Source organism: Stegodyphus dumicola, chromosome 11 (genome assembly GCF_044657685.1).
Source record: "Stegodyphus dumicola isolate Sdum_Otavi_A_Nest chromosome 11, ASM4465768v1".
Taxonomy (NCBI): domain Eukaryota; kingdom Metazoa; phylum Arthropoda; class Arachnida; order Araneae; family Eresidae; genus Stegodyphus; species Stegodyphus dumicola.
Genome location: NC_140778.1, coordinates 66,071,824 through 66,093,581, shown reverse-complemented (window position 1 = coordinate 66,093,581; position 21,758 = coordinate 66,071,824). Strand labels below are relative to the sequence as shown.

The 21,758-nt window shown below is 32.8% G+C and overlaps 1 long non-coding RNA gene across 1 annotated transcript; it reads left to right on the top strand.

Annotated features, from left to right (window-relative positions):
* Positions 1–13,520: 13,520 nt before the first annotated feature.
* Positions 13,521–20,094, top strand: LOC146994061 (uncharacterized). Its single transcript, XR_015043990.1, has 5 exons — positions 13,521–15,803; positions 15,906–15,975; positions 17,317–17,394; positions 17,641–17,706; positions 19,926–20,094. It is a non-coding gene; the product is annotated as an uncharacterized LOC146994061 (long non-coding RNA).
* The last annotated feature ends 1,664 nt before the right edge of the window (positions 20,095–21,758 follow it).

Genomic DNA, 21,758 nt, shown 5'->3' with positions numbered 1-21,758 from the left:
AATTTAAAGAAAAAAACTAGATTTATCAAGCTTAATTATTGCAATGATTGGGGCATTGTCGTCGCAATGAAAAACTTCTGTTATACAGTCAAAAGTCTTTAATTTGGACTCATCGGGACTTCGGCGATTCCGGCTTTTCGGTTTTCCGGGATTTGAGACCATCAGTTTATATCTGGTAACATGGCATGCAGAAATTATAAAATTAAAAATATGAAATGGTAATTTATGAAATACAGAGCAATTATGATCTAAAAAGTATCAAAATTTACAAAAAAAAAAAAAAAAAAAAAAGCTTAATATTTATTTGTTTACTTAATTAAACATTTCTTTCAACGTGTGCATGCGCAAAGCATACATTACCCATAGTCAAAATTAAAAAATTGCAACCAGAAAACTATTTGATGTGTATTTGTGATATTTATTATGACGAGGAATTGAATTTAAATCATATCAAAGTACATCGAGATGAAATACTACATTTAGTAGGGAATTATAAGCCGAATAAAATAAAAACATTAGCCCTGAAGATAAGGATAGTGCTGACAGATCCAACTTCCAGTTCATTACGCGCCGTGACATTCACCCGCACCGGCAGAGCAGCGTGAAATTGATAAACAGATTTCAGAATGGTTAGAGAAACAAAAGGATATGCCTTTATCCATTTTTTGCAGTAATTCCACTTTTGGTTTGATGGACATCGAAACATGCTTTCGTTTTGTAGCTCCTTTAGCAACTCCAGAATCGGAAATTCTTTTTGACATAATCGAAAGTTCAAGCTTACTTTTATAAAATTGCTCTAACAGTTTGCAAAAAATTATAAGTCGGATCCAATTAGAAGATTAAGGAACAGCACAATCTGCAACATTAACTGAAATAGATAATTTTAGTTTAGCTTATACTGTCCGTTATACATTAAACGCGCATGCGTTGACAGTCCGGATTAAAGACTTTTGACTGTATCATCTTCATTTATTACCGCTTCTCCACATTTCTTTACAAAATCCAATAACTGGAAAATTTCACCTTTAGTTTGCAATGTCCGAAAACCTTCAAATTCGCGGCTATCATCTTCATCGTCCTCGCAATGAAATATGGCAGCTGGCCATAAATTATGCCAAGCGTTTTTTAACGTATCAGGAGACACATTCTCCCAACACGCATGCGTAAAGCATACCAAAAAAAATGTTTGTGGTTTTGAAGTCCGGATTATAGGTCATTCTGGATAATGGACGTCCGGATTACAGACTTTGTACTGTATGCATCTAGTATAAGGTAATCAAGGGAACTGGATAACAACTCGCTTTTTGCTTTGTTTCCAGTGCTAGCTAGTGGTGGCATTGCGAACCTTTCACTTAGGCCTATATGTGACTTACTTAGGCCTATATAGACATGAAGATTTGCATGAATGCTGGCTCCTATCCCAAAAATCTCATATTCAGATATATCTATTTATTACACATTATTTTAAATGCAAAAAAATATAAACACAAATAATTTCAAATAAATTTGATGGGAGGGGTGAATGTTTTATCTTTTCCATAAAGTTGAAGTAAAACGACAGGAATAATACAGTACAAAGTCCGGACTCATTGGGACTTCGGCGATTCTAGATGGGATTTTTCTGTTTATTAGATCATCAGTTTAAATCTAGTAAGATGGCATGTAGAAATTATAAAATTAAAGATATGAAATTGTGATTTATGAAATGATCAGGTATTTATGATCTAAAGGGTATAAAATTTTACAAAAAAAAGCTTAATATTTATTTGTTTACCTTATTAAATATTTCTTTCAATGTAAATTGTTTGATTTGCTTCGTTTTTTGTGCTAATACTTTAGAATGTAAATAATATATAGCCATATAATTTATAAATAATATGTAGACATACATAATCTCTTGTTTAGTTACATTGTTGAAGTCCTGTAACTGCTGTGTCGAGAATTCTGACTAACTTATCAATTGAAATTTTTTTCGATTTTAGTAACTTCCCTGTCATTTTCCTCACTAACGGTAGTGGTATTTTCTGGATCTAGAACCATACTAATTTCGCTATTCATTAACTGATTGATGATTGAGACACACTGTCATCACAATGAAAAACTTCATTTATATCATCTTCATTTAATACCACTTTTCCAAATTTCTTCACAAAATCTGTTAATTGGAAAATTTCACCTTCGTTTTGCGATATCCGAAAACCTTTAAAATTCATGGCTATCATCATCAAATTTAGTTGTCGTTTACTATTATTTGATTATGCATCATGAGCTTGGCGACTAATGACAAGTTGTTCCGTTAAATTTTATCTTGCTTCTACCGCGGCACTGAGACAATTAAGCCTGAATTGTATTAGTTTAGTTATTTATTATAGTTATGTCTATTTCTTACAGCTTAAGGCTTATCAGAGTTCTGAATAACCACATATATTTAAGCCTTATTGAGGGCAGACGCTAGATATTTTACCGCATGACGCAGTCTCTGTGGGTCCTAAATTCTGCGACCCGGTGCGGCCATACGAGCCATGGTGCTGGTTCTGGGTTTATGTGAATAACAAATCAGTTATTCTTAATTCAAATAGCCCTAAATGTTATCTTTGGGTCTAATTATTATCATCAACAAAATCTATTTTTAGCATATGGAAAGAAATTTTTGTTAAATTTTTCCTCGTTAACATATTTTAGCGCATTTAACTTAAATCTGTAATCATCGCCAGGCGTAGTGTCAACATAAAAGGTTACCATACTCCTTTATTATTCAACTGCTAACATAAAAAAATTTTTTAGGCATCGTTACGTGAGTTATTACTCAAGTTGTCATGTGTGGATAAACATGTTGTGATGAAAGGAAAGTATAATACACATAAATAATAATTCGCCAGGTTTGCATCAGATCAAAGATGTATCTATGTATCAGTTTGAGATTTGTGCCAAAGCAGATACGCAGCAATGCAGCCAAATTACTGATTGTACAAATTTATGCTAAAATGATTGTTTCTTCAATACCCATGTATTTTATTTAGTGTCAAAGTAAAATTAAGAATAGACTCTTCACATGTTTTATTATGCGCGGAGGTGGGGAATCAAATGTGCATGTGTAAAGCATACGAGAAAACGATGTTTGTGGTTTTGAGGTCCAGATTTCAGATCATTTCGGATATTTGACGTCCGGATTTTAGATCATTCCGGATTTCGGACTTTGTACTGTATAATGCTTATATTTTATTCCCAGCATCAAAAGGTGAAGTTTTCAAATAATATTTTTTTCACAATATAAATAGGCACTCGTTTCTCTTAAAGTAAAACTTCTCAGTATATTATAAAAGAATTGCAGTTAAATGTTTGTCATTTGATGAAGGGTAATACAAAAAAGAAAAAGCGTAAATTTGAAAGTTCCTTGACCTGTTGAAAATACTAATTCAGAAGATAAACAACAAAAATCAGTGTTATATTTTCAAAGTTATATTATTTATAATATAAACTTAGCGTTATTTTGAAAATATAATGCTGATTTGGTTGATCTTTACATTATGGTAACTTGGCGATTTTTTCGCGAAAATTTGGCAACCAACTCTCCTACAGCAACCCTCTATTTTTTTTCCCCGCCGCCATTTTGTCTTCACGAAGTAAAGACATGTTTCTTTTCTTTTTATCTACTGAACACTTCTTCCAACAATCTACTAGCCGAATTACACTTATGCTAGAAATTTTATCAAACAAAACTGCTTAATCATGACAAATATTCACTGCAAAATTGGGAAAAAGTGCACAATACCATACTCCTTACGCGTTTTTCAAAATAACACATACACATAAACCATGTACACGCCGACTTATTTTTACTTAAAAAAACATCCCAGAATTGCACAAAAATGGCATTGCGCACACTCTTCACTATATCCATGTACACTGCTTTTTTCTCATAAATTAGAAAAATTTCACGAAAATACATGACAATTTTCTCAATCTTTAAACCCGGTAAAAAGAACATATATGAAATTACCTGATCGCGAAAAAGTATTTACCCTTTACAAATATGAACATTTCCACATATAAAATAAATAAAATATCCAAAAACTTTTACCTCTAAATCATCTATTACATTATACACGTCACCAACGAATTCATACCGCAAGCATTACAAATACTTAGTATCAAATATTTAAATTATTTCCATGCACGTTTATTTCAACTTAAACGTATACCAAATTCCTACAAACATAAAATTCACAAAATAACTATCATTTCATTAAAATATAATTAAATTCAAAAACACTACTTAAAATATAAATGAGCACATACATTAAATTAATAAAAATTACCTTACAATCCTAATTACTTTAAACTAAATCATTGCTAATAACAATTTTCCCAATAATACCAAATTCCTTTCCACCTTACATTTAGAACAATGCATAAAAATAATATCCTCAAATAATTAAAAATACTAAGTTACCTAATCTTCTTCAGAATCTTGATTACGTGGCGGATACACTTTTCTAATTCATTCAATAAAATTATTGAAAGATTTTTTCTGCGAATTTTTCCTCCATACTTCCGCTAAATAAAAAGCAAACTTCTCTTTATCACAATGCCTAAATACCCATTCCGAATTCACTTTAGTTAGGGCCATGGGATCCAAAAATTAAACAACCCTGTTTCACACAACACAGAATAAAGCTAAATACAAAATTTCCACATTTTTTCCCGATTAAAGAACCATAATTCGTCCATTAATATCACATGACATATCCCATGATCTCTCATTTCCCTCACGCAAAATAATGCGTAATCGGAACTGAGTACTGCTCACATTATTACCAAAGTCCCAGGTAGTAAACTTTATCGCCTCCAAAATGTCGCCAAACTACCAGTTACCATATTGTAAAGATCAACCGCTGATTTTTGTTGTTTGACTTCTGAATTAGTATTTATTCGACGTGTTATTGTGTCTTAACTGTTGAAAGTAATCAAATTTTTAAGGTAAAAAAAGTGCTTTAAAATTCACAGAAACACTTCTGAAAATATATGTTACATTTTAACATGAATAAATTTGATGTTAAATTTCATTCAGATGTTTTTGTATATTACTTTCAGTGATGGTATTAATTTAATAGGACACTGATACTTATTTTCAATCTGTATATTTTTCCCTTAAGCATATCGAACATATTTTCAAACCATATAAACTCACACAAAAGAAACTACATATATTCTTAAAATAATAATTACTTAAAATTACATTTTCAAATTAAAATTTTCAAAAAATGTTCTGTTAGGTAAAATAATATTGTATGTAGTTAATCATAACACTATGCAGGAATATTGTGGAAAAGGTACATAATTTAAAAATCTTACTCTTTATCATGTAAAAATGGCTTAAGAAATGTCATTATAGAAAGAATTTTAATCAGTTTAAAATGCAGAAAAATTTTATGCCACTCACCTGCAGATCCAATGGCTTCAGTTATGCTGATCCATGCATTTCTCCTCATCAGGGAATTTTTATGACGTTTATCATTGAGATTGAATATATAAGGACACTTTTGCAATTCATTTACGAGAAGTTTGTCCATCACTAGAGAAAAAATCCTTTTTTGTTGGTACAAAGTGCCAAAATGGGAAATGGCTTCCAAAACTGCAGTAGTAAGCGGATAAGTAAACAAACATAATCATTGGTTGGTGCAATCACGTGAATCGAGAAACTGACGCACGAAGCGTCCAAAAGTTGAAGTTAAATCAACTCACGCGGTCTCCGGCCATCCGACAAATGCCGCCTCTGAACTCGCTTCTGATTGGTTAGCACGTTGCCAAGTTGGTATGAACGCAGCTTTATACATTTAAGCTCTACACAAAGCATATATCCATTCATCTCATTTAGAAATTTCTTCGTCTTCAGTCTGTGGCACATAAAATTCCTTAACAGCATGCAAAAACTTCCTAAAATTATCTGAACTCAAATCCGTATATCGGCGTCCACATAAATTACGCTTCACATAGTGACCATCTGAACCTTTTTTCCTACAAACCCATTGAAATCCATCTGAACTGTCTTCATGTAGCCACCCAGACGGTATAGGGGTTAAGGGAGCCTGACTGCAATACGAAAGGCCCCGGTTTTGAATCACGGAGAAGCATGGATTTAAAATTGTCTGTCCCTTCATAGGAGGTAACAGTGGCCGCATATTAGATGCCTCCATAACAAAATGGCTTCGACTTCTGGCCTTAGTAGTGGCCAATGCCATTATAGGCAAGTGTCGCCCACTCCCCAAAAAAACAGTCTTTACGTTGGAGTATTTCCTTCCTACATACAAGACACTTATAATGACTACTAAGTAAACCTTCATTTACACACCAGTCAATTGATGCTCTTTTCCCCTTTCGTTCAAAATGGTACAGAAACTTCAAATTAATCTTAGTACATTCAGCCATTTTACCATCTAAAAGATGAAACAAAACCAACACACACCAGAAAATCATAAAATCAGCATTATATTGTGCTTACAAACCATCCTATGACCTATGATTCAAAATTTCCCAGAATCATGCACCCAATTACGTCACAGTAGGGTTTCAATAACATTCAACTACTCAGACTACCATAAATGAAACAACTTCACGATAATATAAGGGGTACCTTAATGTCAACTCTAACCGGGCTTGGTGGTGTGTGTTGGTTACGAAGTACATAGCTTTTATGTGGTTTAGACAGTAGAATGGCTGAATGTTTTAAGATTAATTTGAAGTTTCTTTACGATTTGGAAAGAAAGGAGAAAAGTGCATTAATTGACTGGTGTGTAAATAAAGGTACTTAGTAGCCATTTTCAGGACAGTCCAGAAAACGTAAGATGTTTTTGGCTCTTATTTTTGTGAATTTATGTGGTGACACCAATATACGGATTCTAGTTCAGATAATTTTAAGATGCTGTTAAGGAATTATGTGTGCCACAGACTGAAGATGCATAAATTTCTAAATAAGGTAAGTGGATATTTGCTTTGTGTAGAGGAATTTCATTTTTGATGTTATTTTATAGTTTGATTTAAAATGCAGTTTATTGAAATGACGTATTTTTTGTTTGGCTCTACTGTAGAACTGGGTACTCCTGAGTGAGCAGTGCCAAGTTTACGCAATTCTCTGATTTTTTTTTTTTTTTTTTAATGAAAATATGATGTGTACATGGAGACCGAGTTTGTGCAGTTCTTTGAGTTGTTATTTTGTCTTTGTGTAGAGGCGATTTTTGGTGCAAAAATCACTGCTACACAAAGCCAAAATAACAAGTGAAAGAACTGCACAAATTCGTTATACATGTACTGCTAAAAATAGCCAAGGGGCACCTGCAAATATATTTTTACCTATAATACTCTTGTAAGAAACTAATAGCACACCCTTGATTGTTTGATAGATCTCAATTATAGACTCTGAAAAAAGAACCCATTCTTAATACTGTGGCTTGTGGGCATACATAAAATTTGTGACATCAGATCATTGCAATAATGATTAACCTGTGTTATGGTGCAAACTTGGGAACTATTTTACCTTTTTTAATGACTTTTTATTATTATTATTATTATTAACACATGAGTACCTAATATTCTTGACAGTCCAGTTTGGGCAAGAAGAATCTTTTCCAGGGCCACACAAATGTAATAAAAAGGAAATGAAGTATTGCATAAGTGTACACACAATTTTAACTGTTTTGTAACAAAACTAACTCCAAATCTATTTCAATAACTTATTATATTTGCATGCTAATTTTTATTAGCTTATTATCCAGCTTTTATCACCTAACATTAACTTGTATATGATAAATATGATGCTTAAACAGCTTGTTCTTACTTACGCATTCCCCCCCCCCCCCCCGATTCACTTAAATTTACATGCAATAAATATCATGTTTAACAAGTTAAATTATATTTTAATATGCTTTATATATTTTCCCTCCAAGCTTTCATTCATGTACACTAAATAGCATGTTTAATAATCTAAATTTGGCTTAGATTTGCTTAATATAATGCCTTTTCTATTAACTTTAAATTTAATATTATGCTCAACCAGCTAATTTGTATTTATATAGGCTTAAATGTTTTATCCCCCCCCCACACACATAAAAATAAATTAAAATTAAATATGTTTAATGTCATGCTATTTTGCTACCTATCAGGTTTAAGAAGGTACACTTGACTTATGTACGCTTAACATCATGTATATTTTGCTAAATTTCGTTGGCAAGCTTGAAGAGTAAAAAATGCAATGTCCCAATGGGTTCTCTGCAATAGTTAACACAAGAAACGTTATTTTGGCATTAAGGATTTTAACATAGATTAATGCTATTTCAGTTTAATTTTTGGGCTCTGCTCTTATATCCACCCTAAGATCACCAAATGTGGTGATATGTTTTCTGCGCTGCTTTTTGGCGCAATTGCATATTGTATGCCAACCCTTTTGACGTTGAAAACTTTTTTCCTGTAGTGGTTTAATTGCTCATTGGTTCCTGTCGTGTGCGTTTTGAAACAGCCTATGTTGCAACGAGAGATGTTATTGTAAGAAGGTCTGGGAGATTATTTTTAGTGGCTGTGCATCATAGAAGTAAGAAAACGGTGATGCAGTGTATTAAAGAGTGGATTGAACCTTGTACAACTATCTTTTCGGATGGCTGGAAATCTTACAAGGGTTAAGGAAAAAGAAATGTTTTGAATATTTATTTGTGAACCACAGTATGAATTTTCTGAATAGTGTGTCTGGCTGTCGTATAAATACAATAGCGATTACATGGGGGCATGTTAAAGGCAGTGTGAAATTGGTATTTCTGCTGTTTGAAAAAGGCATTCATTCATGATAAGTGCATTTTATATTATTCTTGTTCTTATTTTGTAGAATGTTATGTTCATTGTTTTCATAGTATGAATTTCTGTCGATATTGTTGCTTTTTTGAATCATTTGAAATTTATTTTGTTTAGTGCATAGTGCCTAGATTGTGCAATTCGTAGATGTTTTTTAAAGTTGAAACAGAATGCTGTGTACATGAAATTCATTGTTGTCATGTTAATTTATTAAAGCGAGGTGTGCGTAGTTCATAGATTCTTTCACTGCCTATATTGTGCAATTCGTAGATTTTTTTTTTTTTAAGTTAAAACATATTGCTGTGTACATGGATTCTAGTCAAATATATTTGATTAGAAATTTTACATTTTTGCTTTCTAAATTTTTTGTTTTTCTTTCAGATTTTTAGCTTAAATTGTGTGTTCAAAACGTGGTTTTTCATGTGCGAAAACCGCGTTTCTGGAGACATTTTAGGCTTAAATTTCGAAATGTAGGTAAACAATTTAGATAGTAATATGGCACCTTGGAGTTCCTTGCCAAAAATGTTTGGCGACTTGAGGGTGCATATAAGAGTAGTTCAAATTTTTTATGTTGTCCAATATCTCTTTTAGATTAAATTAACAAAAATATCTGTTGAATGCAAGTAAAAATAAACTTATATGTATGAAATTTAAAAATTACTGATTCAATATTTTTATATTTATGCTTCATATATTAAACATTACCAAAAAATTAATTATCAAGTTATTTGCAAAATTCATCCCTTAATCCATATTTCATATATATGCTAATTAGCATTTGTTTTTGGTCTCAGCAAATTTTTCAAATAAAGGGAATGATTCATCTCAATATAAAACCAGAAACATCTACATTAAGATAACAGACTTAAATTTAAATACAGTCAAAAGTCTTTAATGTGGCCTCATCGGGACTTCCGCGATTCAGGATTAGAGATCATCAGTTGTTAAACTTTGGATTAGGGTTACTTGGCGATCTTTTGGTGACCAACCCTGCAACAGCAAACTGCTAGTTTTTGTTTGGACGCCATTTTGTTTTCATGAGGTAAAATCAAGTTTTTTTTTTTTTTACTCAACATTTTTTTCCAACAATCTGCTAGCCGAATTACGCTTATGCTAGAACTTTTATGGAACAAATGTGCTTAATCATGACAAAGATTACGTGTGAAATTGGGAGAAAGTGCAGAATCGCCAACTGCTTGCCACGCTTTTAAGAATTGCACATACCACGTCAACCTATTTTCACTTAAAAAGCATCCCATAATTGCACAAAAATGGCATTGCGCACAATGTTGACTTTATCCATGTACACTGCTAAAGTCCTAGTTAGTAACCTTTATCTTCTTACCTAAATGTCGCCAAACTACCTGTTACCATATTTCAAAGATTAGCCCATCAGTTTAAATCTGGTATGATGTCATGCAGAAATTATAAAATTAAAAATATGAAACTATAATTTATGAAATAAAGAGCAATTATCATCAAAAGGATATCAAAATTTACAAAAAAAAGCTTAATATTTATTTGTTTACTTATTAAACATTTCTTTCAACGCACGCATGTCTAAAGCATACATTACACATAGTCGAAATTAGAAAATTGCAACCAGAAAACTATTTGATGTGTATTTGTGATATTTATAATGACGAGGAATTTGATTTAAATCATATCAATGACGGAGTACATCAAAATGAAATACTACATTTAGTAAGGAATTATACGCCAAATAAAACAAAAACATGTGCCCTGAAGATAAGGATAGTGCTGACAGATCAAATACTTCTGTCCTGCATATAAGCATAAAGCACTTCACTGTATTTCAGCTAATCTTTGGATAATGTTAACAGGTAGTTTGGCGACATTTTGGTAAGGCGATAAAGGTTAATAGCTAGACTTTAGCAGTGTACATGGATAAAGTCAAGAGTGTGCGCAATGCCATTTCTGTGTAATTCTGGGATGTTTTTTAAGTGAAAATAGGTCGACATGTACATGGATACTGTGTATGTGCAAATCTTAAAAACGGGGCAAGCAGTGGGATTCTGCACTTCTCCCAATTTCGCACCTAATCTTCGTCATGATTAAGCACTTTTGTTCCATAAAAGTTCTAGCATAAGTGAAATTCGGCTAGCAGATTGTTGGAAAAAAATGTTGAGTTAAAAAAAAAAACAAACATGCCTTTACTTCGTGAAAACAAAATGGCGTCCAAAACAAAACTAGCAGGTTGCTGTAGCAGGGTTGGTCGCCAAATTTTAGCCTAAAAATCACCAAGTTACCATAATCCAAAGATTAACAAGTACTTCAAACTATCTTTTTGACTAAATAACTTCTTACATACTTCACAACTATGATGTTTTTCTTAACTCCGTGACAGCAGCTTATTCCACGATTTCTATGTGCAAAAGAAATCATAGCAAAATTTGCCCATCATGCAATAAAGGCGGGCATTCATTTTTTGTCTATAAAACATGCATATCAGACTTTCAACGTTTAGCTATCAGTAATATATTTTGTGCAGTGTTCAGACTTTAAATTACAATTTTTGTTCCAACACATGGGACTGACTGTTCCCAAATTTCTAATATTTGCATTAAGTTTCCAAATCGGCATATAGATTTCAGACATCAAATAAAAATATACAATTTTTTAAGTGATTGTGTTAAAAAAATTGAGTAGTCAGGAGATTAATTGTAAAAGCATAAGCTCATTTAAACTATGCTTAACACTACATGAATTTTTAGACACTACACACACCTAAAGTTTCTCTCCTGTGTGAATAATTATATGCCTGTTTAACTTATCCTTCCGATTAAATGACTTCTTACATACTTCACATACATAAGGTCTCTCTCCTGTGTGAATAAGCATATGCCTGTTTAAATGTGCCTTAAAATTAAATGATGTCTTACATACTTCACATGCATATAATAATGTCTCTCTTCTCTTATAATGTCTCTCTTCTCTATGAATAAGCATATGCTTGTTTAAACTCGTCTTGTAATTAAATGACTTCTTGCATACTTCGCACACATAAGGTTTTTCTCCTGTGTGAAGGAGCATATGGCTGTTTAAACTATTCTTACGTGTAAATACTTTCTTACACACTTCACACACAAAAGGTTTCTCTCCTGTGTGAATAAGCATATGCCTGTTTAAATTATACTTATAATTAAATGACTTCTTACATACTTCACACACAAAAGGTTTTTCTTCTGTGTAAATGAGCCTATGGTTGTTTAAATTAAACCTTTGACTACATAACTTCTTACATACTTCACACCCACAAAATTGCTCTCTTGCGTGAAGAAGCATATGGCTGTTTACACTACACTTTCGACAAAATGGATTCTTCCATTCTTCACAATCATAACATTTCTCAGTTTTCTTAATACTAAATGATTTCTTACATGCTTCAGAAACATAAGTTCCGTCCCCTGTGTGAATGAGCATATGTTTGTTTAAATAATGCTTTTGACTAAATGACTTCTTACATACTTCACACACATGTTTCTCTCTCGAGTGAATAAGCATATGCCTGTTTAACTGTCGCTTAACAATAAATGATTTCTTACATACTTCACACACATAAGGTTTTTCTCCTGTGTGAATGAGCCTATGGTCGTTGAATCTATACTTTTGACTAAATGACTTGTTACACACTTCACAAACATAAGGTTTCTCTCCTGTGTGAATAAGCATATGCCTTTTTAATATTCCCTTAACACTAAATGATTTCTTACATACTTCACACTTATAAGGTTTCTCCCTTGTGTGATTAAGCAGATGCTCATTTAAATTACTTTTTTTTTGAAACGACATCTTACATACTTTACAGACATAAGGTTGTTTCTCTCCTGTGTGAATAAGCATACGGTTGTTTAAACTACACTATTCAGACAACATTTTCTTACGTGCGTCACACAAGGCTTCCCTTCTGTATGGAAAATTGCATGCTTATTTAAAACGGCGTCTAACCTGTATAACTGATTCAATACCTCATACACATGAGATTTTTTTTCCTGTTCCCGATGTATGCCGCGCTATGTTGTTCGAGATGATGCACTATGTTGTTCGAGATTTGCAGGAACTAATGGTTCTTCTAATAAACTTAAACAGTTTTACATCCAATATTCCAAAGCACGATGTTTATTTTAAAAATTCCTAGAACAACAAGCTACGACGAAGATCAGACGTTTTCCTATTTTCTTCTTCTTGAAGCTTGGCTTCCCTTTGGCGCCTTATGGTATTTTTATTGTATCATCAGATAGTGAAGAAGAGAGTAATATTCTTACGCGCTTTCTTCTGTTGCCGGCGCGCATATGTCAAAAGTCAAATTTGTTTACACTTTGCAACTTCTGTCACGGTGAAGAAATTATAAATCTTAGTGTCTTAGTATGTAATTTTATTGCATTTGTATCTCATCTGCTATTTAATATTTACTATGAAGGTACCTTTATTGCTTATTTATTATCTCGTATTTAATATGGAGATTTTATAATCATGCAAATTATATCTGCCGCTCGGGGGACATGAATTATTTAATGCAGTTATAAATATTTATGTATATAAGCAGTTTTATGCTTTCGTGTTTGAGAAGTATAATTTTTTTCAGCCTTAAGCCGTATGGAGCACTGTGTAAGAAAGAAATTCTTTCACATCTTTACATTTTGTATGTGCTTTAAACATGCATTAATTTCTTATAGTGTTCATATACATTTATTAATTTTTATCATATACGTTTTTTGAATTTTCCTGTACATTTCAAATTTCGGCTAAATCGCAGAATAGGCTGCATCAGTGGATGCTGTGTTTACTTCTCTTACGCTTGGACACGCCTTTTTATGACGTAATATTGGTTACGCCTCTTCTTAAAAACAAGTTATAAGTATGCTATAGCTTCGTATTTAAAGAAAACTTAAATTATATTTTAACTGAGTTGAAATGGTAGGTTTATAATGTTCTGCGCGAGATTTTTTTAATTATATATCTACTTTTGTGTGTTGTGTGGTAGTGTTAGCATTTAACGCAACGAATTATCTCTCACAAATGTATTATTAAGATACCAAACGATTGAAAACGATCATTAGCAAACGACTGAAAATATTGAATGCATGAATTAAAAATTATAACCGTAACTTCTGAAAATACAGAAAAGAATTCTTTTGCTTAAAAAATGTTTTGATTATTGATGAGTGTGTTAAAATCGGTGCGTGCTGCAGAATGGATGAGTATCTGAATCTGGATTTTTTTAATCAGTTGGAGCGAAGAGGCAAAAAGAGCGTTATTGAGCGTTGTATGGAGAAAAGTTTGATTGCAATATCGTATAAGTGCCCAATTTGTGGAACAAATATGAAACTAGTAGAGAGACGGTTTTTAGACGTATAGACGATTTTGAGTGGTGCGCAGTGCCGAGTTTGTGCAACTCTGAGATGTTTTTAAGTGAAAATTGATCGATGTGCACATGGGCAAAGCCAATGCTGTGCGCGATGCCGAGTTTGGGCAATTCTGGGATTTTTTTTTTAAGTGAAAATAGATCGATGTGCACATGGGCAAAGCCAGTGTGGTGCGCAATGCCGAGTTTGTGCAATTCTGGGATTTTTTAAGTGAAAATAGAACGATGTGTACATGGGCAAAGCCAATGTGGTGCGCAATGCCGAGGTTGTGCGTGATGCCGAGTTTGTGCAATTCTGGGATGTTTTTTGAAGTGAAAATAGATCGATATGCACATGGGCAAGCCAATATAGTGGGCAATGCCGAGGTTATGTGCGATGCCGAGTTTGGGCAATTCTGGGATGTTTTTTAAGTGAAAATTGATCGATGTGCACATGGGCAAAGCCAATGCTGTGCGCGATGCAGAGTTTGTGCAATTCTGGGATATTTTTTAAATGAAAATAGATCTATGTGTACATGGGCAAAGCCAATGTGATGCGCAATGCCGAGGTTGTGCAATTCTGGGATTTTTTTAAGTGAAAATAGATCGATATGTACATGGGCAAAGCCAATGTGGTGCGCAATGCCGAGGTGGTGCAATTCTGGGATTTTTTAAGTGAAAATAGATCGATGTGTACATGGGCAAAGCCAATGTGGTGCGCAATGCCGAGGTTGTGCGCGGTGCCGAGTTTGTGCACTTCTGGGATGTTTTTTTAAGTGAAAATAGATCGATGTGCACATGGGCAAGACAATGTGGTGCGCAATGCTGAGGTTGTTCGCGATGCCGAGTTTGTGCACTTCTGGGATGTTTTTTTAAGTGAAAATAGATCGATGTGCACATGGGCAAGCCAATGTGGTGCGCAATGCCGAGGTTGTTCGCGATGCCGAGTTTGTGCAATTCTGGGATGTTTCTTTAAGGTGGTCTACTACAGCAGCATTACAATACTAAAAATTTGTTTACACGCAGAATCGCTAATTAAGAAACTATGTTGCGTGAAATTTGGCAAAAATATAAAGCAATAGGTCAATTTTGGAATCAAAATGTTAGAATCAGGTTTGGAATGAAATTTACTTAAATGTTATATTTTAAAAAAATTAGTTTGAAATACGTAATTTTAATGTGTAGTTTGGAAAGCCATCAATAGATGGCGCTACGAGTTAAAATTTAGTATTGTAATCTTATTTCTGCAAAAATTCACGAAGTAATTGATTTTGATATCAATTATAAATCATATTTTTTTCTAAATAATATTTAGAAGCGTTTCATATATTTCTTTATACACAGTTTTCACTAAACAGTGTCAGCTGTCAGCGGAATGACGTTTACGGCAACCCTATTGCATTGCTATTCCGCACTCGGTTTGTTTACATTTATTTGTACTGTGGTCAGTTAGCAAAAATATGCGAAAATATCAAGGACGACCGAAAAAACATCCTGGTGTTAATAAGAGATCCAGAATTCAGCGTCAAGCTCAAGAAAAAAATATGAAATTAAATTCCCGAGATGTGGAAGATTCCAAACAAGCGGATGTTTTCGAAAGGTGAGAAATATTTTATTCTTTATATCGACTACCTCGTGTTTATGATTTCGTAGTAAGTTAATTCCGAAGTAAAATATGCGTATTTTTTTTTTTTTATTGAAGGTCAGAAATTATTGATACAACTGCATCTGTGTCAAAGAAGAATCATTGCCCGGATGATTTTTTTTACAAAGTAAGGTTTTTTTTTTTTTGTATGTGTATGTTTGTGTGTGTGTATGAGGGGATGCTAATAATTGTTCAATTCTGTTATAACAATTTATTCCTCCATTCACACAAAATTGTTGGGAAATATTGAAAGGGTAAATTCCAATTCACGAGGAATTGCTGAAATAATTGAATCTTTTCAAAAGTATGAGCATGTTCTTGCGATCTAAATTGAATTCACCATCATTACATTCTATTATTGGAAATTTTATAGTCATATGTTTGCTACGAAATGCTTTGTCAGTTACCTATGGTATATTTTTACAGGTGTATGCACATTTCATTCATGTGCTCGCTGTTCAACTTGCTCTCTTTTATTATGTCATTTACTTGGATATTAAAACTTTCTTTTAGCGTTGGAACATTTTATAATCATTTAGTAAAATTTATATATAAATATATATTATTGCTTGTTTATTTATGGTTCTGTGTATTTGTCATGTATGCATGTTGTGAAGTGTAGTTTTTGAAAAATATGTCACAAATGGTAAATTCCACCAAAAGCTGAATTGAATTGATATTGGGATGCAGGTAATTAGAAAATATCTGCCGTGTATTTTGAGCGTAAACGATACTAGTGCCAAGAATGGGGGCAATACGCTCAGGCATGCTTAGCCTTTTTGCCATTGTCCAAATTGAATTATCTCTAGTAGAAAAGGAGTGAATGCTTTCTCTATATAACAATAAAATATCTGTCTGATAAAAAATCTACCAATAAGAAACTTTTCATATGTTATGTGACAGACTTTCTGCAAACAGAAGTCCTTAGCTCTGTTCTTGTACATGTTTTTTAATTGTGGTTCAGATGTGTACTTCTCAAAGGAATTCTTCTCATAGGAAGATTGTCTGAACATTTAAAAACAATATTCTGCTTTTAGGGGCCTAATATTTTAGGCCCCTAAAATTAATATTGAAATTTCTAAAATGTTGAAAAATATAACATCTGGATTCCGTGCAAAAAATATAATCCCTTTTTCATTTCTGCATTTGCAATTCCTGCATTTTCTTTATTCCTACATTTTTTAATTGGAAGGAATTTCATTCGCAGAGCCCTCTAATTTATTCTTACAAATCATGTAGTAATGTACCATTTTAGATAGATATAAATAACACATTTTGTAATTTTTCTAAACTGCGGTTATACAGCATGATATAACAAGGTATGGCGAAACAGTATACAGCAATATCTGTCGCACTGTCTGAGATGGGTGGTAGTCATACATAGCTTAATGCTTAAATTTGTTATGTGTTATTTATTTATTCATGTTTTTTTAATTATGTTATAGCAGTTTATTTCTTTCATTCTTAGGTCTGGAAGTGAAAAATTTGACTTTTCTACGCCAGAAGTTACAGCTACTGTTCCTGAGACAAACCAGGCTTTCTTGAGGTAAGTTGGTTTATTTCAAAAATAGATATTAGCTGTGCATGATATTGAAACTCTTACAGTTACTTAATTATGGTTAACTAATTATGTATTAATTTAGAAGTCAAGCAACCAAAATCAGCGTTATATTTTCAAATAGTGAATATTTCGAAATATGATGCTGATTTTTGTTGCTTGACTTCTAAATTAATACTTGGTCAGCATGTTATTGTATCTTAATTAAACTAATTATGGTTCTTGTCTTCTCAGTTCTGATCTGGACATTTCAGTTATTGACTCTGACGTAGAAGGTAGAAATACAAGCTCTCTTTTGGGGTAAATATGTATTTCTCTATGCCAAAATTAAAATGTCATCATTTATGTTTTTCTTTTATGGTGTTACATTATGTTGTTTACATACTGATAGCTATTAAAACTGTTAAATATAATATTGTAGCTATCAAAAAGAGGGGGATGAATTTGATTTGTACCAAATTTGGACGTTTTGCATGAAAGAACTTGAAAATAAAAGATTTTTTTTAAAATATATTCATTGAAATCAGTGAAATTTTCAGACGGGACACTGAAGCAAATGAAAATATTTTGGGGTTCGATTCTTTTGATGGGAGCCTCATCAATAAGCCTACTATCTTTTTTAAATATTGCTTCTTTTTCATTGTTTTCATGATGTTTTATGTTCCCTTCATGAAAGAGATTTTTAATAATTTAAATTTTGTTAATAAAATATAACAAAATGAAATCTGTGATTATGTGGCTATTATTTTTTCCATATATATTTATTTGAGGAAAGCCAAAAATTTTATTATTTTACAGAATTTTTAAGAAAACTATAAGGATAAAATTTTTTAAGTAATTCTGATTACTACCTTTGCTTTCCACTCGTAATGTGCCTCAAGTTAGAGCAATTAGACAACAAATTTAAGTCATGTGATCTTTTTTCCCCCAAGTTTTTTTTTAGGCTTAGGAGTATAAATTGCTTATCCCCACAAGACATTGCATCTTCTTAGTATGCCATCCTAAGGCTCTGTTCAGATGATGGTATAAATGTCATAGACGCATAATCATAAAGCATAAAATGTGGGAGTTCCATTCACACCTGCGAGAGAGGGTCTAAGCCATAGCCAATTAGAGAAGCTAAATTTGTGCATGCATATATGTGTCTACAGCTTTCTCTCTCAATAAGTTTCATGTATATGCTCTGATTGGCCAACTCTTATATCAAGTCGGCACAAAGTTGAAAACTTCAAGCTTAATGCCCAAACTAGTTTTTGTGACATAGCAAGGTCTGACTACGAAGCGTTGTTAGTTGGGAATTATGACATTTATACAACGGCACAGATGCATATGCGCAGTCGTAAAGGTCTTGAGCATATGCGTGAACGCCTATGCGCATGCATCAACGCGGCGCATGCGCAGAAAGATTTTAGCTTTGAGGTCTGAATTATAGATCATTCCGGATTATGGGTGTCCGAATTAACGACTTTTGACTGTATTTATCTTTTATAAGTCTCTTGTTTATTTTTTTGTTTACTGCATTTCTTCTGAATAACAATTGTATATTTGAGTTTTCTGGGTGTGAATAAGTATTTTTTAGCTTTATTGTATCAGTACAAATATTGTATTTTGAAATCTCTGTATTTGAATTTGTAGAATTTTTGTTATAAACTACATATATTTTGTAAATATTGTTTAATAATAAAGAGTTTGGTGAGGTGAATAAACATACGAAGGCAGAATTATTCCAAATTAATCTGGCCAACATTAATTATTGAAAATTCTAACTTGAATTTTCCGTTTAGCCATTTGGCTTCTCAGTGACATCTCTAAAGACCTTTCTTTCCATTTATTGCTGTAAACTGCGCTTGCAGTGAAGTATTGTGGTTTTACTCCTATGTAACATGAATGCCAGCCATTTCTGTGAGGAAGATCTCAAAATGGTTTGGAACTATGTTTATAATGAATTATTGGGATTCTGCACATGTAATGTGGATGCAATTCTATTTCCATTTAGAAGATTTTCTGCAAAGGCAATGCTTTAGCTGTGAGATAATTCTGTTTCGGAAATAAAACTGATATTTATTTAGATCTGTGGTATTTCTAAGGCAGTTTATCAATAGCAGGTAGCATCTTGCCTCTTTGCTTTGATCAGGGCCTGTGCAACCAGTGGTAGTCAAAATATTTAGAATTTAGATAATAGTGCATAGCAAAATTTTATAATTTAGCAGAGGGCACTGAGCAGCAGAATTTAGAGGCAAAAAAATGTTCAGAACTTACGAAGACATCAGCCAGCAGAATTTAGGATATGCAGAGATTACACTGAGTGGCAATAGTGCCATATGTTACATTTGCTATCTGCATTATTAATTTGTGAAACAATTTCAGCTGTTTGAAATGCATTTTTCTGTTAGAGATTTGTATTTCTTGTAATTTCTCTTTTTTTTGGGGGGGGTATGTGATGTACTCTGTTTTCGAGAATATGGTGTTAAAAATATTTTATCATATTTTTTTTTTTTTTTTTTTTTTTTTTTTTTCAGGTGTAAATTTTGTGCATGATTTGGCTTTCATTGAGACGTCTCTGGGTAAGGAGTTACTAAGGAAGAGAAACTTACATGCAGGTTGAAGCATGCAGTGTCAAATGTATAAGGAATATAAAAGATGCTGTATATTAGTATAAGTTTGAATAACCATAATAAAAAAATTTCTTGAAAATTGTGTTTTTTCTGCGAGTTATTAAAATTGGAAATAATTAATTACAATATTTATGAAAATTTTCGAAAATAAAAATACAAGTAGTATTTAAAAAGTACTGCAAAACTCATTTTTAAGTAGAAAAATTATTCTCAGATGAAATCCTTTCGATTATGCAAAGGGACTATTTTGGTATTTGAAAGGTTCATTTGAACTCAACAACTGAAACTAACGTATCCCCAGTTCATTGATACCAACCCTTTCTAAAAGCATTTCTGTCAATTACTAAGGGCTAATGAACAGGTGTTGAATTCTCAAGATGAATGTTGCCGAAACAGAAAAAAGTTTACTTCAGAACATTTTGCAGTAGCTCAAACAAAGTCACGGAACTGATCTATACTGTAGTCAGGGAGAAATTATTCCCCTTCCTTTTCTTTCAAAAGCTGAGTTTCCACAACGCACAACGGGAGGCCGTTGCTAAAAGCTGTGGAACCAATTTTATAGCTATTTTTAGCAACTTGTGAGCTGTTTTTCAGATAACACAGTAAATCTCGGGGAGGGGGGGATTTGAAATCATGATCACTGCCGGTACGGCAGAATTTAGGTACAGAAAAATTGTAAAATTCAGCGAAGCATCAAGCAATAAAATTTTAGAATTTTGGGGGAAGAGCACTTGACAACAGAATTTATTGCATACAAAGTCAGCAAAATACATAGCGCCGTACCTGATTCATGATACAGCAGTATTCATTACCAATAGCAAACTTCTTTGAGGATAAGTTCGAAAAAATGTTTTCTAGTTGTTACCTAAAATCGGTAAACAATAATCTTTGAAAGATTATTCGATTATATCGCTACTAATAGGGAAAAATTTGAATAGCAATCAGAAGCCGTATCTCTAGGGTCTTCACGTCACGATTTATTTTTATTTGTTCGAATATAATAGTTAGATCTCTCTTCCTACAAGTATGTATCTTCGTACGTATAAAGTATCAAAAATAATAAAAGTAATGAATAAATTTTCTCTAGTTGCCCAGAAAACTACATCTGAATATAAAGATAAGAAAGACATCATTAAATTGCTGTTATTTGCTGATCATAATGGTAATCAACCGAACGTGATCACATATACCGTCTTCAAAACTTTGATTTTTATCAAGCTTCATATAAATACTAGGTTTTTGTTAGTCACGTAACTAGGCATCTTAAATCTAAGATGACAGATGAAATAACACTAGTTCTGAATTAGCTCACTCAGGAAGTAACATTTTCTCCTTCCCGTCAATATAGCGTATTTATAGCTCCCAATTATGGCGATCACTAACTAAATATGTTATGGATTAGAAGCCTATTGCACTCCATAAGTTTTTCTTTATTTGCTTTATGTGCATGCATGCTTGGTTGAGGAAGAAATTAAAAAGCCCCCCCCCTTTTTTTTTTACTTAGATTATTCGAATGTATACGCCAGACATTTATTTGTTGAGCTGTAATTATAATTTGGAACGTGGTGCTAGAGCCGTTGGAGCCGAACCGAACGTCAGTTTGTTCAGAATTATAGAGTTTGATTACGCCAAAGCAGGTGAATTTGGAAAACACCAAAATCGGTCATGCATCCAACTCGTTCATCAAGGCTTGAACTCCGGATGAACTACCAGTGTTCGGCGGCTCGCTTGCTAGAA